At 38.2% G+C, this 16106-nt stretch overlaps 1 long non-coding RNA gene across 1 annotated transcript in view; it reads right to left on the reverse strand.

Annotated features, from left to right (window-relative positions):
• Positions 1 to 14336, reverse strand: part of LOC127468341 (uncharacterized) — a 37855-nt gene extending 23519 nt beyond the window's left edge. Inside the window, exon 1 of the long non-coding RNA XR_007903527.1 lies at positions 14221 to 14336. This is a non-coding gene — a long non-coding RNA (uncharacterized LOC127468341). The remainder of the gene's footprint in view (positions 1 to 14220) is intronic.
• Positions 14337 to 16106: the final 1770 nt, after the last annotated feature.

Here is a 16106-nt window from a genome sequence, read left to right on the forward strand (position 1 = left end):
AACAGATATCCTGCATTTGGAAGCATTTATAGTCAGTGTCCCATTTTCATACAACTTGCTAAGCCTGTCTATATGAGCAGTGCTGAGCATAGCCCGTAGCTCCCAAGCCTAGTGGCATATGAAGTGGCAAAGTAGAATAGGATCTGGACCTAGTTAGTCACTGACAAATCATAATGGAGTGGAGCAGCAAAAAAATGCTCAGATGGAGAGGAAATCTCCAGGCTGCTCCTGGTCCTTGTGTCCAGCAAGGGAATTAAGTCATGCAATGGGTGAAGGCAATGACAGCTCTGCAGGTACTGCATTGGCTCTCCTCATGTACTGCTCCTTTTCGTGACACCCAAATGCACTTTAAACCATCACTTTCACATTGTGACTTAATAATTAAAATAAAAAGAAGTTGTTTAATAACTATATATGATCATCCTCTCTGTTCAGAAGAGGGAGCCAGAAAACCAAACTCAAGGAATCCTGAGGGCCATAGAAATACGAAGACTGCTGAGAACACACACATGCAAATGGCAAATTTGATTACAACGATGGGCTGTCTGCTTTGCAGCTCCTGGAAGCCCACCCTCAGCCATAAAAATGCAAAAATAGTGCAACAGGCAATGTGGCAGAACAGGGCTCTCTGTATTCATTCACAATTAGGTGTTCTATTCTGTTGTCACCAGATGCTGCCACGCACATTACACAACAGAAATGGGATTAGCAGGAATAACAAAAACCTGTCAAAGCACAAAACCATGGCCTAGTAGTCCTGACAAATTAAACAGCCTACAATGAGTGCCAGAGCATGAAAATCACTCACCCTTCCTCTTCTATCTCTCAGAGGTAGGCAGTGAATGCCTTCTTAAAGGCAGGCCACCATGCAACCAACACTAGAAGTAGAGTTAAAAAGGCATTTTCATTTCTGATTGAGCGTAAATTAAGGACAAACCACCTGACTAGTGAATATCTGAAAGATAGATGTTTCATTCTGTTAAATACGGAATAATTTACATGCTCCTGGTATGTCCTAAGTAGCCCATGTTAAAAACCCCGTTATGCCTAACAATCCATTTTTTATATGTAGAAGCTTCTGTGGAGTGCTGTTAATTTATTTGTGTTTGTGTAATGCAAGATCAAATAGGCCCAATAGCTGTGTAAAACTCATGTTTTGCTAACGATGCTCATGCTGGTGGGTCATCAACATGGGATGCTGGAGGATTCAGAGGATGAGTTCTTTATGTATTGCTCTAAGATGACTGCAGTCTTTATATATTTTTAAGGTAAGAACAGGAAGCTCTGTTATAGCCTGTTTTACTTATCTAGAGTTTAATAATGGTGTAATTAAGCTGAGCAGCCAACTATGCCATCCACTTGTCCATCCTGCACTCTTGTCAAAAGTGGTGACTTGTAACAACCTTTTTCATGTGCAAGGCATCTCCAGATTTTGTGGGTTGCCTGTTACTCATCCTACCTTAATATTCCCTGTAGATGGTGATCATTGTCCATTTCTATTGCATCTGTACAGCTCTTCAGCTAGACATTTTCCTCCCAACCACCCTCAGATATTGTTTTCTTGTCCTAAACTTGGTGAACTTTTATTCTTGCCATAATCTCAGCTGTGCGGTTCTTAATTTTTGCTATGTGTGATTTCTAATAACAGAAGTTGTGTCCACATCCACTGTAGGGAAATAGAAGATAAGTAGCTGAAAGATCAAAATTTTTAGGCAGCTGTCTAGATGATACTTTCACAGTGTTCTTTTTTTCTCCTTATACTTCTTTATCCTCACTTTTCTTCCTCCCTAAGAGGTGGCAGATAAGTCACTCAGCTTTAGTGCTACTGTAAGTTTAGATGACCAATTCAGCAAGGGTGACAAATGCTACTTTCTTGCCTCTTTCCTGACCCCATAAGATTTCCAAGATTTCTTCTGGGAATTACTTACAGAAGATGTATTTCTTCATCTGTGGCACAAAACCCATTTTTCCCCTTTATTTCCGCCCTCTGAGAAAGTCCTTGGAGTAATAGGTAAAATGTCAGAAATAATTAAGAAAAATACTGATATACACTGTGGCAGAGAATTATACCTTTTGAGATGGTCGTTGCCATCATCTGTAATCAGTCCCCTGACAATATAAATACCAGCTTTATCACTTGGTTTAGATGATGATGTGTTGAATCAATGTTGATGAAGACTGTATTTTGGTAACTTCAGTTAAAGGGAAAGAATAGTTTCAATTGCGAAGCAGAGAACATAAGTTCAAAGTAGAGTAAGTAATTGACACAGAATACAGACATTCCTTTATATAGTATATATTTGATGCTAAAATCAAATCCTATTTCATTTCATTTCATTCATAAGAAATCTCCCTCATCTGTTTCATTACTAATTTTTCTTTTACTTCAAAATTGGATACCTCTATACATGGAAAGTAAACTCTGTAAGAGTGCTTTGGTATCAACTGTTAATATGTTTAACATATTAAACTCCTAGAACATCATGTCTACAGTGGTAGGAAAGTGGCAAGATCCAAACTCAAGATATCATTTTAATATTGTGGAGTTAAAAGTAGGTAGGTGCTGATTACACCTTAAGGAATTTTCTGTGATATGGTGTGTCCGTAATATATATATAATAATATTGTCACAGACATATGGTATGGTACATTAAAAAAAAAAAATGGACCAGAGTCCTTTCTTATGGCATATCTAGGAAATGTGTAGTATACCTTGGGGTTTACTATAAAAGATGACAGCCTTGGAGATAAAGGGGATTGGAAGATAAGAAATGGAGATTTGAAGTTAGCATGATAGAAAAGGCAGAAGACAAGAACTACAGGAAGAATAGATATGTCAAGAAAATATGGGGAAAGGGCTGACAGTAGCACAGTTCTGTCCCTAAAAAATTTCTGACTAAGAACTTGCTTTTTGCTTGTCGTGGAGACCATGTATCCAGTGACTACCCATGTCCAGGAACAATGTCTTTACTTTTTGGGCTAAGTGGCTGTTTGGTTTATTAGGTGTCTATGTTCTTAAGAAAGAACCTTTTTGTCCTGCGTCTTAAAAGAAAAGGTCATATTTATTTTCCAGGGAAATCATGTCATGACTAGATTTATAGTATCATGTACTCAAAGATCAAATCGCATAACCGCAAGCATTTATATTTTTATTTATAGGAAATAATATAAAGGAGCAAGAAGCTTATGTGCAGCTTAAGTGTTGGACATTTATCTTTTTCAAAATGCATTAGAAAGGCAAATGGACTTGCAATGCCAGTTAAAAAGCTAGGATCACTCACTGTAGTTTATTACTTTTTACATTTAGGTAGATTCAAAGTTATAGTGCCTGCAGTTCAACTGCTCTACTATATTTTATGAGGTACAAGGTAGCAATTGGTTGCATAAGGGACTAAAGATCTGGTGCTAAATCCTCTTCAACTTTTAAATAATACTTCCATATTCTTTGATTTTTTAAAAAAGCCTTAACAGCTATGTCTACATAGTAAATAGATACCTTAACATGCTTTGGAATGGATCTCCATATAAAAAGACTTGCATCCACATGCAAACCTCTATAGATCACTCAAAATAATTTTGCAGACCTCGAGAATTCTAGGATATTGGGACAGTGCTCAGGGCCAGAGTTCTCATGGTCTACATGAGACTTAAAAATTAGCTAGGTCCAAAATTTTCAGCAGGAGTATGCTGTGTTCACATGATGTACGGTCCCTCAAGCCAAAAGAGTATTAACAAACTAATCTACTGCCTCCAATCTTTTATATAAAAAAATGCCTATTCTTCCAGAAATTTTTCTAGAGTTTTTCTGGTGTATTTTGACCTCTCTCTTTCTCTGCCTTTAAATTTCTTTTCTCCTTGTCTGTCTATTCAAAATAAAACTAACAGAGGAACAATTGTCCTGTTTGCATCACAGATACAGCAGGTCTCTGATGACAAGCAATAGCTCAATGTTCATTTTCATTACACAGCCATGAAAATCCACTGAAGCTGACTTGAGAAGTCTACAAGTTGCTGCCTTCATAGACTTCTGTGTTCTGGAAGCATGGAAAACTCCCTGATGCCTGAAACATGCATGCACTCTTATGGAATATGATATGTGAGTATAATCTAATATGTGTATGAAGGAGCTGAAGAGTACATTGTCTTTTCATGTAAATGTATCAGGAAAGTCCCCAGAACTAATTTCTGGAAGCAGTTAGGAAAGCTGACAGAGCATAGCAGGACTGGAGACTCTTTCTTGTTGCTCAGCAGACTGTGTTGAATGGCTGGGCTCAGCAGAGCACCACACACATTCAGTCAGTAAAAATTGTTGGCATCACCTGAAGATGATTGTTATCTCTGGAAGACTCCCTGTCATGTGGATAGCTTTCATGCACAGTATGATGTGTGGTTTGAAGCGAGTTTTGCATGTTTTCAGCCAGAATGCAAACCCAAGAGCTGCAGAGCATATCTGTGCAGAAATAGCTAAGGGCACCTGGCAAGAAAACAATGGTTCCTGGTGGCCCAAAACCTAGTTCTGCTGGAGCTTCTGGAAGTGCCTCATCTCCTCAGCTCACTGCTGGCTCCACACTTGGAGTTCAAGATTGAACTTCTAAGTTAAATCTTGTGACCATCTCCATTGTTTATGCTTTTATTCATGTTGAGGAACTGTCTCAAGTGCATGAACTGGAATTAATTTTGGATAAAAGTAAACCAACCACATCTGACACACTGCAGATAGAAATAGGTACTTGATCTGTGGGATTAAACAAGAGACAGTCCGAAGTAAAAATAAATAAATTAATTAAAATTGCCAGTAATGTAGATTTCTGGTCCTTACTGTCAACTGTTTTGCTCTGCAGATCCACTTCTTCTGGTCTGCACTATTTGCCAATGTGGATGTAAGCCTAAAAGTTCAACTGAGCTTTTTTTCTCAGTGTAAAAAGAACTTTCTGATGGCTTCAGAAAATGTTCAGTCTATCATGATTCAGTCTTAAAGAGTGAAATGGGAAAGATAAAAGTTTAACATCTTTATCAAACAGTACACATCCGAGATAAAAGCCCGAGCAAGTCCAGACTGTAGTAATATTTTAGGTGTTACTACATCTCCAGGATCCTTTAATTGTCTTTAATATATACATGTATTTTAAACTTGCATATCAGAACTGTAAAAATACACCAAAGCTGATGGCAGTGCACATGATCAAATCCTCTTAGATATAAGCTCTGCTTGGTTTCCCATATGATTTTTAGTGCCTGCTAATTGTTTAGGGATCAGTTTCTGCTGTGATGCTGCTTATAAGTGTATATATAAAGGTAAGGGAGAACATCACCTCTCTTGATGTGGCAGACAGTTGCTAAATAAATCTCTACTAGATGGGTGCACTGTCACCCTAAATAAGGCATAAATCATAAATTAAATTTTAGAAATAACTATTTTAACTAGGGCAGTGTGGTGCTGTGAATCTTTTATGAGAAAGGAAAAATACATTTTGTAGTGTTTTGTTTCAGCAGTTTTAATAATGCTTTTTATTTTCAGTGAGGACTTCAGGTCATTTGGATTATTTTCATTGAAATGAGAAAGCAAAGTACTCCTGCCCAAATGAAAATAGATTTAGGGTTTTTCTCCCTTTCTTCAAAAACAAATGTACTTAGTAAACAACATAGGAATTGCTTAATACACTGAGATATCAAGCTATTTTTGCAGAATTGCAGGAAAACATGATAAAACACAATTTGCTATTACTGCTGTTGGCAGTACTTTGAACTGGTGAAAGAGATGCATTCCTTATTTTTCAGATGTATTTTGCTTTGTGTCTTAGTAGATGACAAATATACAACCAGTTCTATAAGTCCTTGAAAGATTTTATATTCTCTTCAGTATTTTAAAATTAAGTTTGATCCATCCTAAGTTTCAGCATGAGTTCTCATTGGCAGCATGGCGTTAATAAATCATCAGAGCACCATTGATCAACTGGCTTATTTAACACTGCACAAACAGCAAGAACTTATACTGGGCCACAAACCCCACTCCATGCCTTTGCCATTAGGAGAGTTAATTATTTCACACTGACAGGTTATTAAGTTCTCTCTAGCTCCAGAATTAATATGAAAAATACTTAGAAGAGACTTTTGGGCAAAGAGCAAGTTGGGTCAGATCTGATCCCAGATCAGGTTGGTCTGTTCTGGGTGAGACAGTCACTACTAGAATAGTAGCTCTATTCAGAGACTCAGCTTCTACACCTGAAAAAGGGGGGAAATTATCCTGGTCCTTACCATGTGGTTACAGATTGACTGGGTCCCATTCATTTTCAACCATTTTCTATTCCTGCTTTAGGATAGCTTTCCCCAAGTAATCCTTAGGCAATTATCTTAGACTTCAGCCTGACTTGGCTCATTACATTTCTCTGCTCTCCATTCCCTGTTCATCTTTCTTTGATGTTGCATTTTTATACATTACTTTCCCCACATGCACTTGTAGGATTCAGCCTGTATTGGCCTTATTATAACTTTCACTATCTTCATAATGAACTGGCTCTGTTTTCTCATTTCATGTAACGAAAAGAAACCACTGTCAAATAGCAACCATTAATGGCACAAATTTCTATATCTCACTAAACAGAAACACTCAGATCTTCAACTGATAAATTTAGTGCAATTCGATCTAACTTTGTCTCCTTCAAAACAGCAGCCTGGTATCCAAATTAGGTCTTAGATTAGAATTGTCATCAAGACTGTCTACTCTAGGGAAAACCAGAAATATTTGGAGAATAATTTAGCCCATACAAAGTGAATCCTTAAGTACAAGGTGAAGGTGTGTGAACACCCTCCATGGAGCCGGAGAGCAGCCTTGGACCCCTGGAGTCCTGACTTCATGTCCTTTACAGAGGAACATCAACATAGGCCATATTCTTCAGTCTGCCAAAAAGGTAATGCAGAGAAGATAAGAAAAAGGATCAGAAGATCATGATTGCCATGGAGAGGAAGAAATACCCACTATTTTTTCTGATACCAGAAGTGAGGGGATTAAATGAAGGCAACATGCACAACCTCAGAGGGGATCACGATGGTTCTGCACAGTGGGGGCCCTCATGCTGTGGGTATTGATCCTTTATGGGAGTGTTCAGTAGGCAACTAGAGAAGTTCATGGAAGAGAAATCCAGCAAGGTCAGCTAATGAGAATCCTCTAAGATGCAAAGTTTTGGCGGCTGGCAAAGTTTTCTGGGTAAATATCACTAAATGTTTGTTCCTTGCTTGCACTAATTCCCAGGCATCCACTTGGTCACTGTTAAGGCCAACTGGGCTGAATGCATGTCTTGCACAAGCTGGTGAGACATGTTTTATACAATTCAGTACCTCAGCTGTCTGTCTTCAGTTGGTTGAGTGAATCTGTGTCTCTGTTCACAAACTGTGGTTGTGGGTTCCCTGTAGAGGAACATCTCTCCAGGCTTACCAATGGGCCTGCTCTGGTGAGCCGAGATGCACATGTGCATTAGTGTTTGTTAAAGCAAAGTTTCTAATTGAGTTTTAAATGAATGAGCTGGTAGAAATGCTATCCAAATGATCACATTTCAGTTCAGCAAGACTGAATTTCTTTTCATTTGAGAGAGCTCTGATCTAATTTTGTGTCTTCCCGCCGGATTTTTATTCCTCCCAGTCGGCAGTGTAATGGGTTACATTCTGGTAAAAGACACAAATATTTTCTGACTGCAAACCATCATGTTTCAGTGGTTTCAGCTCTTCAGATTGTTATCAGCAACTGTTATTACTACACTATTGTAACCGCCACTTTTTTCCAGATTGAATGTGCTGCTATTTGAACTCTGATCCCATGGATGGAGCGTGAACAGCACCTTTAGTAGGATGGCAAATGCTATCTGTTAAACTGTGACCATTAAATGGACATAAATGTCTTTGTATACATTGATCACTGAAAAGAGAAAATAAACTCTCTCTTTTTACTATGAATGAAACATGAATTAAAATATTTAACTATTTTAAAGCATGGAGAGTGTATGTGCTAAGTTGTTTGTGGAATTGATTTCTATTAACTTTTTTAATTGGAGGTTGAATTCAGGTCCAAATGGGTAATTCTTAATAACCATATAAACAACTAATCACACCACCAGGCAGATCTTGGTGTATCTTCAATAATTAATTCAGTCAGATATCCTTAAATAATTCAGTGATTTTTAATTAAAGAAAATACAGTATTTAGTTGATTTTTTTTTAGTCTGGGGAATATTTATCAACATGATTCCATGCCTTTACATTTCTCTAATATTTTTTTCTTTCCCTACTTGGTATTTTATGGCTTTTAGATTCTTTCTTAGCTAAATATTTTTCTAAAAGCAGAGACTTTGATTTGTAAATGTGAATGTGATCAATAAAAACCTATGGCTTCAAAGTGTCCTTATTTATATTTAAATCCTTCCTCTCACCTGCTGTTTGTTGCTTTTTAGTTATGTCACCAATCCCACTGGAGCTCAAAAAATTTAACGGGTCCTCTCTAAACTCCCAGACATGTTCTTTTCCCATGTACTCTTCTGTCCCTGCAGCTTCTGATGTAAAACAGATTTAAGTTTGTGTAGAGCAGAGGTCAACATGAAAGCCTAAAACAAAACAAAAAAAAAAAACTGGCATTCAACTTTTAGCTCTGGTTCTTATTATAACTCAAAGCTCTATTTTAGTAATTTAAAAATGGTAGTATTGTTCTACATCCATACACTACCTTTCACTGAGTTTCTTAATGATGGTGATACTGAGTTTAGATAAACTTCTAGACTAGTTAATGGCCACTTGGATGAACTTCAGCCAGTTATGCCACAATGGTAAAATTTACAAGTATTTTTCAAAATAATCTCTGTGAATTTTACAATTTAGATTGTGGCCAAGGGCAAAGCTGTGAACTCATTTCTCCCATTCCTGAGAAGTTATTTGCACAATCATGACTTTGGTGAGCCTTTGGTATGGGTAATGGAAGTAGTAGCTACCTGAGATCACTTCAGTGACATATTTCCTAAAAGACTTTTGCTAACTGCTTGAAATATTTTTTTTTTTAAGCATCACAACCTTTTCTCTTCTGTAGTTTGCAGTATCACATTCCTTTCTGAATGGCTCAGTAAATAATCATGAGTTAAATGTTGAATGAGGATTAAATATGGCATGCTATGGCTCAGTGTGTTAGTCCACTTACCAGTGTTGTAGATATGTACCCAGCCTTCTGCATTTTTTTGGTGTTAATCAGATGGAAATAGCAATTGGAGGTGTAATTCAGTGTTGTGCTTAAAGTCATTAAACCCTGTGGTAATGGATAAATCTAGACCCTGCTGTGGCCTTATAAGGCAATTTGGCAAAGAAACCGGTGCTATTTTACTGAACCGATTAGAGTTGGACAAGGACTGTGTCCCTGCTAAGGGACAAAGCCCCACTGTATGAATTTGCTGCATTTTAACATACGTGGAACATGTTTAAGCTGACAAGGATCTATACTGAGTGCCCACCAGCCTCTCCTCTTCTTGGGAGAGGTATGTACCCAGAACAGCCCTAGAGCTGCTCCTTGGTGAGTGCCAAGTGTTTGTCTTTCTGCTCTTCAGTTCAAAATCCATCTTGAAATTAAATTTCTGAGGAAAAACTAGTTTCTTTCACAGGAGTTTCTTTCATGGAAAATTAATCCTGAGATGAGATAGAAGGTAAATTAAGGTATTCACTGTAATAATTAATTATAAATCAAAAAAAGAAAAAATACTGTAAAGGTTTAGGCTTTATCCCATAGTGTGTTGGTAATTACACTGAAGTTAGAAGGATACAATAGATATGTGCCACTTTGTGGGAGCTCAGTAAAGACTGTAATCTATATTCTGCTCATACCAAAGTCTAAGTCTAGGTCTTAGCTGTGAATTTGATGTTAATTTAGCACCTCTTTTGCTTCTGGGTAAATGTGACCACTCTTTCCTCAATGGTCATTTATTACCCTTCTAATAGAGAGGCTTTTTTGTGGAGGTGGAAGATGGAGTAGAACATGGAGAGCAGATAAAAAAGTCAGTGGTGAAATGGAGTCCTCTGGAAAAGCAGAGGGATGTTTTTTTATGCCTGATAGCTAAAAAAAACATCATGGCCCTAGGACCTCCAAATGTGTTTTATTCTTTTGTCTGCGATAAGGAATTCAAGCTCTTTGAGCATTTTGGGGAAGGTCAGGTGGTTAATTTTGAAACTGTTTGCCACAGCTGTGTAAATCTTAGAGAATCCCGTGAGGCCTTGAATTGCATATTATAAACTCAGAAGCTCTGAGGTGGGCGTCGTAAGAGGCAGGACTTTTTCACAAGAAAACCGTCGATGGCGAGGTAGAGTCAATTAGAGATGATTCAGAGATGGAAGGAGAGAATAAACTGGCATGCAATTTGGATCAAGGATGCCATGCAACAGATATTCTTTAGAATCCACAGAAAATTTAAGATTATTTTAATATTCTCATTCCCTGCACAAGAGCTCTGTAAAGCATGCCAAAATGTAGAATATTTGAGAAATTTCAACAAATCCTATTGTTAACCCTGAAGTGCTTAAAAAGCATCAATTCAGTTCCAAAAAAGCTTTAGACGAAAATAATAGAAACAATACATGCAGTGCGTGTGTGCGATAGTGTGGCATATTTTCAAGCATTCTGATAGTATTATAAACTTTGTCTTTTTATTGTTAGACTTAATGTATTGCATATCCTCCATTGTTACATACAAACACTAAATAACTGAGACTTGCATATAATTTTAAGCTAACATATCTTTTTCCTCCAAACTCTGGCAATTTATCTTCACTCTTGTTTCCATAATAATTACTCATCCACTTGTTAAAAAGTTAAAAAGTTCCAGTCCTATTCCTACCCTTTTGCACTACAATATTGAAATATGGTTGCTCATAATTTTGACTCTTTTTTTGTGATGAAATCTCCATAGAAAAATTCTGGTGCTCTGGTTAGAGTCGAAGGTGATCACATACAGTCTTGCATTTGTGCAGTGGACTTGTTTGGGCAATGCGGAGGGTTACCATGTGAAAACAGGTAAAGTTGAAGGACGTGGTAAAAGATTTTTTAGTTGTTTTGGGTTTTATACATAGGAAAACAAAATCTTCAAACTTTGTACCTTTGTTGTTGATACCATTGTTTTGTGGGATATTCTGCACAACTCTAGAAGTTAAGCTTTGTATTTCAATGGACTTGCAATTCTTCCTTTGGAAATACAAGATACAGCCCCAAAACTGCTACAGGTCTTCACGTAAGTATTAGATCACATGCCTGTTGAAAGAAACATTCTCTCAAGAAGGTTGTTCATAGGCTAGATTTCCTCAACATCAAGGGTTCAGGCTTTAGAGTTGTCATATTCTAGGTGCTGTTGCGTAGAAACGTGGCAATGCATTTCATTTTATTTGCTGGAGAGTCAGATTCTGTCTCCTTCTCTGTTGTCCTTACATAACTACTTTACAGAGGTTCACCAAAATAAATATGGGTACTGCCTGTCTCCACTCACAAGCAGGATAATCAAGACATTATTATTTTCATGCAAGTTCTTGTAATGCTTAAAAAGCTGCATTATAATTACTTAGATCTCTTTTTCTTTTCTTTTTTTTTTCCCCTGCCATTGGAGTTAAGCAAGTGAAAATTATGTCTTCAGAATCTCAAGTTTCAAAAGAAACATAACTCTGAATTTTGGATCATCTGACTTCCTTTTCCAGTGATGTGTCAAGTCTAGTATTTCAGTGTGAAACACTGATGTGACAGACTGCCATAATGCAATGTGTTTAACCACCTCAGTGATGCATCAAGTGAAAGGAGTTCCCAAAGATTCAGTTCACACATGCACACACACACAAAAAAAATGAGGGATAAACAGTCTGGGGAAGCGGAACATAAATCTTTTTCACATAGTTTGGCACAAATTCAATTATAATTTGTAAATGTTCAATCAATTAGACCACTCAATTGTTTAACTTATAACTTTGAAGGCAGATTATCTTTTCCAAGAGAAAAGCTTCTCTTAACCAAGAACTTTTATGCTAACTGCTCCAGAAGGAAAATGCTACATTTGCCATAGAATATGAATAGAGTTGCAGGAGAAAAGTGTGTAATACTGTGACGTCTTTGGCTGAATTTCAAGATTTTCATAGGAATAGGCTAGTTAAACCTTCAAAGTTCCAAATGACACACAAACATTTCCCTTCCCCCTCAAAGAAAGAACAACTCGCATTTTTTTTCCTTTACCTTAGAAATAGTAATATGGGGTCTTTATCCTATTTAACATTTATAGTGGTAATTCAATATTAATTGAAGGTACATTCACATTTAGAAGGGTTTTTTCCTTAATTTTCAAACATTTTTCCAGAGTCTCACACTCATTTTACTTGTAGCCTATTTAAGTTCAAAGCCTGGCAATTCCTGTATGAGATATCGTAATCTTCATGCATTATCAACAGTCACTTCACAAACATTGAAGACTACGATGGCAACTGGGTGCCAGGAAGGGAAGACTTGAAAACATGGAGATACAGAAAGCTGAGTGAAATGGGAGGGAGATACACACCAGGTGAGTACACAGTGTGCACTGTTGTATTTTTTGAGTTCCAGCTCCACCACTGGGGGTGAAAAAAATCTTCTATTAAACATTTTTTCCTGCTGCAAGGACAGCACATGCCTGCCAGAGAGCAGGAATACTGGTGGGTTTGGCAGCCTCATGATGGCACCAGAAGAAACACTGAGATACTGGTGCTATGTCCCCTCTGCTAACTTGCAGGACAAATTCGTTGAACACGTTTTACGTGGACAAACCAGAACTGTCTGCAGTCTGGGAGCAGTTCATGAGTGGCTGTGGTCCACTGACAGAACAACAACTGAAATATTGTTTGAACAGAAAACGTCGCATTTGCTCCCTTTCCTGTTGAAGGCAGTCTCTGTGTTGGCTGCACAACAAGTTTGACTGAGCACTGAACATGTAGACCAAAACTAAATCATAACCAGAGTCTGTCTGAAATCTTGTCTGCCAGCAAGCACAGCAGAAATGATGTCTGTCCAAACACTGCTGCCTCTGGGTTAAGACGTATTGTAACCATGAGCTGCCTCACTAATTATAGCTGAATGCTGGAGTCTTGGCTGCCTGCTGGTGACTGCATGTAACCTTTTCGAAAGCACCCAAATATCTTAGGAGCCTGAGTCTCATTGAAAGTCAGATAGCTGAAGGGTGACTAAATAAAAAACAGTCTAAATGCAGTGAGATTGCCTGGAATGGTCTCATAAATTTCAGAGCTCTCCTTCTACCCAAGTTTTGGCAGTTGTACTCTGTGGAAGTTACATAGTGGCTGGCTGAGTGTTAAACAGTGTTTAGTTGGCCAAATCTGGCTGATTCTTGGAAGAGTTAGTGACTGCTAATTTTTCTCAGCCTCCCATCACCCACGCCTGTTGATCTGCTGGGGGACTTTGCACTGGCCATGTGACACTGGTCAGTAGGTGTGTGGTGCTGCATGCCTGTGCCACATGCTATCTGAGGTAGTGGTGAGCATGGAGTGCTCCCACAAAACGTGCAGCATGCCAGCTCTCTTTAGTTCAGTGAGGACTGGAGGATTTTTTCCCTGTGGATCTTTTACATGCAAGTCAGGCTCCACATAGCTCACAGTCAAAAAAAAAAGAAAAGAAAAAAAAAATCCTTCACTACAGAGACAAATAGCAACATGTGGCTGGAAGATAACAGAAATGTACATGCAAGTGCAAGAATTAAATATGGAAATATGAAAATGAGGTAGGGGTTTTTTTTAAGCGAAAGAACTGATTCACTTCTCATTGCTAGAAATTACATGGGGTTTTATTTCCTTTGCAGCCCATCTCAGAAAAACAAAATACGAAAAAAAATGTCCATAGATAAGATGCACCACCACAGTACCCTCCCTTTTTAGTTGCCTTTGTTAGTGGGAGTCTTTTGCAAAACTTTGCAGCCGGATGGAGAAGCAACAAAAAAAAGATAAAGGTAAAAGAGCACATTAGAACCAAATGTGTAGAATGCAGATGTGCAGCCTTTCTGCCTTCCCTTCTCTGCCTCCAGTATTGCTGCAGTGTCATACCTTCCCAAGAAACACTGAATTTGTTTTAAAAGACTGTTTCTTCATCTTTCACTGTTCTATTCTGCACCTCCTCCCTCCCTCTGTGTCCCTTCTCCCTGTCCACAGCCCACATCTTTGCCAGATATTTAATGCAAAAATGATTACCTCAGCTTCTTGCAGGCTCTGCCCCTGCTCTGTGGTGGTTTAAACAATCTGCCTGGTTGTAGAAAAAAAAAATCACAGTGCTCAGCAATGAGACTGGTTGTCTCTGAGCCACATCATCCTGGAGGTGGCTGTTAAGAGCTGCCTCCAGGAGCAGCAGAGAGATAGAGACACAGTGTTCAGTGTTAAAGATGCAGACTGCTGGGATCACTCTGTTCCTTCTCCTGTTAATGACTCAGTCTGTATTTACAGAGGAATGAAGTAGGGAAAAAAACATCCCTGGTCCTGTAATTTTCATTAGTCCCCAAGAAATCAAGTTATTGAAGTATTCTTTGGTAGGGAAGAAAATTAGTTATCTATGCTTCCTCTTCCTGTGCAAGGATTTTGTATGAATTTTGCCCATATTGCATTTTAAAATGTGTAGTTATGGGACTGTTCCTCACCAGGGGTCTTTGCTCTGTCAGGTACAATTAGAAACCAAGGCTAATTGAGGTCAATATTCCATTATATGAAGCACAGTGATAGGGAAAGGAGTTTTTATTTAAAGGTAACTGTCCCTGGCCTGTGTGTGGAGGCAGTCCTGACTGGAAAGAAACACAGGCCCATTTTGAACTTATACACAACAAATTTTTGGGGCACAAAAGTAAGCAGTGACTTATTGAGTTTTCCTACCAGAATACATCCCAAAAACTTCTAGCGCTCCAAGTCTGAGGTGCATTTTTTTTCCCTTTAAAATACGAGAAAACACTTTCTATTAAGAAAAAAATAAATCTATATAATGTGATAATTAATTAACTTCAACATTATCTAAAAAGACAGCTTTGGCAGCTTTCCATTAAAAAAAATAAATGAGATAAAATTGGGGTGATTTATCAGTCTGATACTATACAACATGAGCCTCATGACAGCCTACCATTTATGGAGGGGAGCAGTTCACCAGGAAAGGCCATTAGAAATAATTAGGGAATCTGGTCCCATCTCTTCCCCATCTGACTAATAACAAGTTGTGCTTCAGAGCATGCTGTTTCAAAGATTGGAGAAGGCAGGACTGAAGTTAAGCCTATAGGTGTACATGCCAGCGATGCTCAGGCAGACAGGGAAAAGAGAGAGAAAAGAATCTGGTCCTTTTTGTGTGTGTGCTGTAATACCCAGACTCCAAACAAAGCAGAACATGAGAGCCTTAATGTCCTTGGTGAGCTAGCACTAGGTCCTGGCTAGCACTCCCTTGTTTGGCTATCATTACTGTTATTCTCCATGTTTTTTGTTTGGTGAAATCTGGAAGAGTCAGTCCCAGCTGATGGTATGACTGCGGCTCGAGGCACCCAGAAGAGGTTTGTGCTCATCAGGTCAGTGTCTGATGGGCTTCCATGGTGATGTATCCTGGTTAACGAGGTACTCAGGACCCTGAGCAATGGGTATATGAACACAGAAGGGAATAATCAGAGACAGAATTACACATTTTCTTATAATTCATATAAGTCTGAAGAAAAGAGTTGTGCCTTTTTTTTGACAGAGTAATATCATTCTCCAAATGAGGCAGGCATCGTTTTGTTGCCCTCCATTTGTTTTTCATCGTCACCCATGTGGCCTGCTCCCATAATTTGTGCTTTACTTTGCACAGATATTTATAATTCTGCAGTTGTTTCCACTACTTTGAGAATTTATTTTCTCTCTTCTCGCTTTCTGTAGTTACTTTTTCTTTACAATGCTTCTCATTAAACTTTTTTTTCCAGTTGACTAGCTCCTTTCCAATAACTTTTACTCTCTAGAGAGCACCTATAATTTTTCTGGACTATTAACAAACTTCTGATTGACCAGCTTTGAAGAGTGTCTTTTACTGTCTCAAATATACAAATTGTGTAGTTTAACTTATCTTCATCTTCTTCCAC

The sequence above is a fragment of the Manacus candei genome, unplaced genomic scaffold (assembly GCF_025592945.1).
Source record: "Manacus candei isolate 608988 ecotype Guabito, Panama unplaced genomic scaffold, ASM2559294v1 h1tg000015l, whole genome shotgun sequence".
NCBI lineage: Eukaryota > Metazoa > Chordata > Aves > Passeriformes > Pipridae > Manacus > Manacus candei.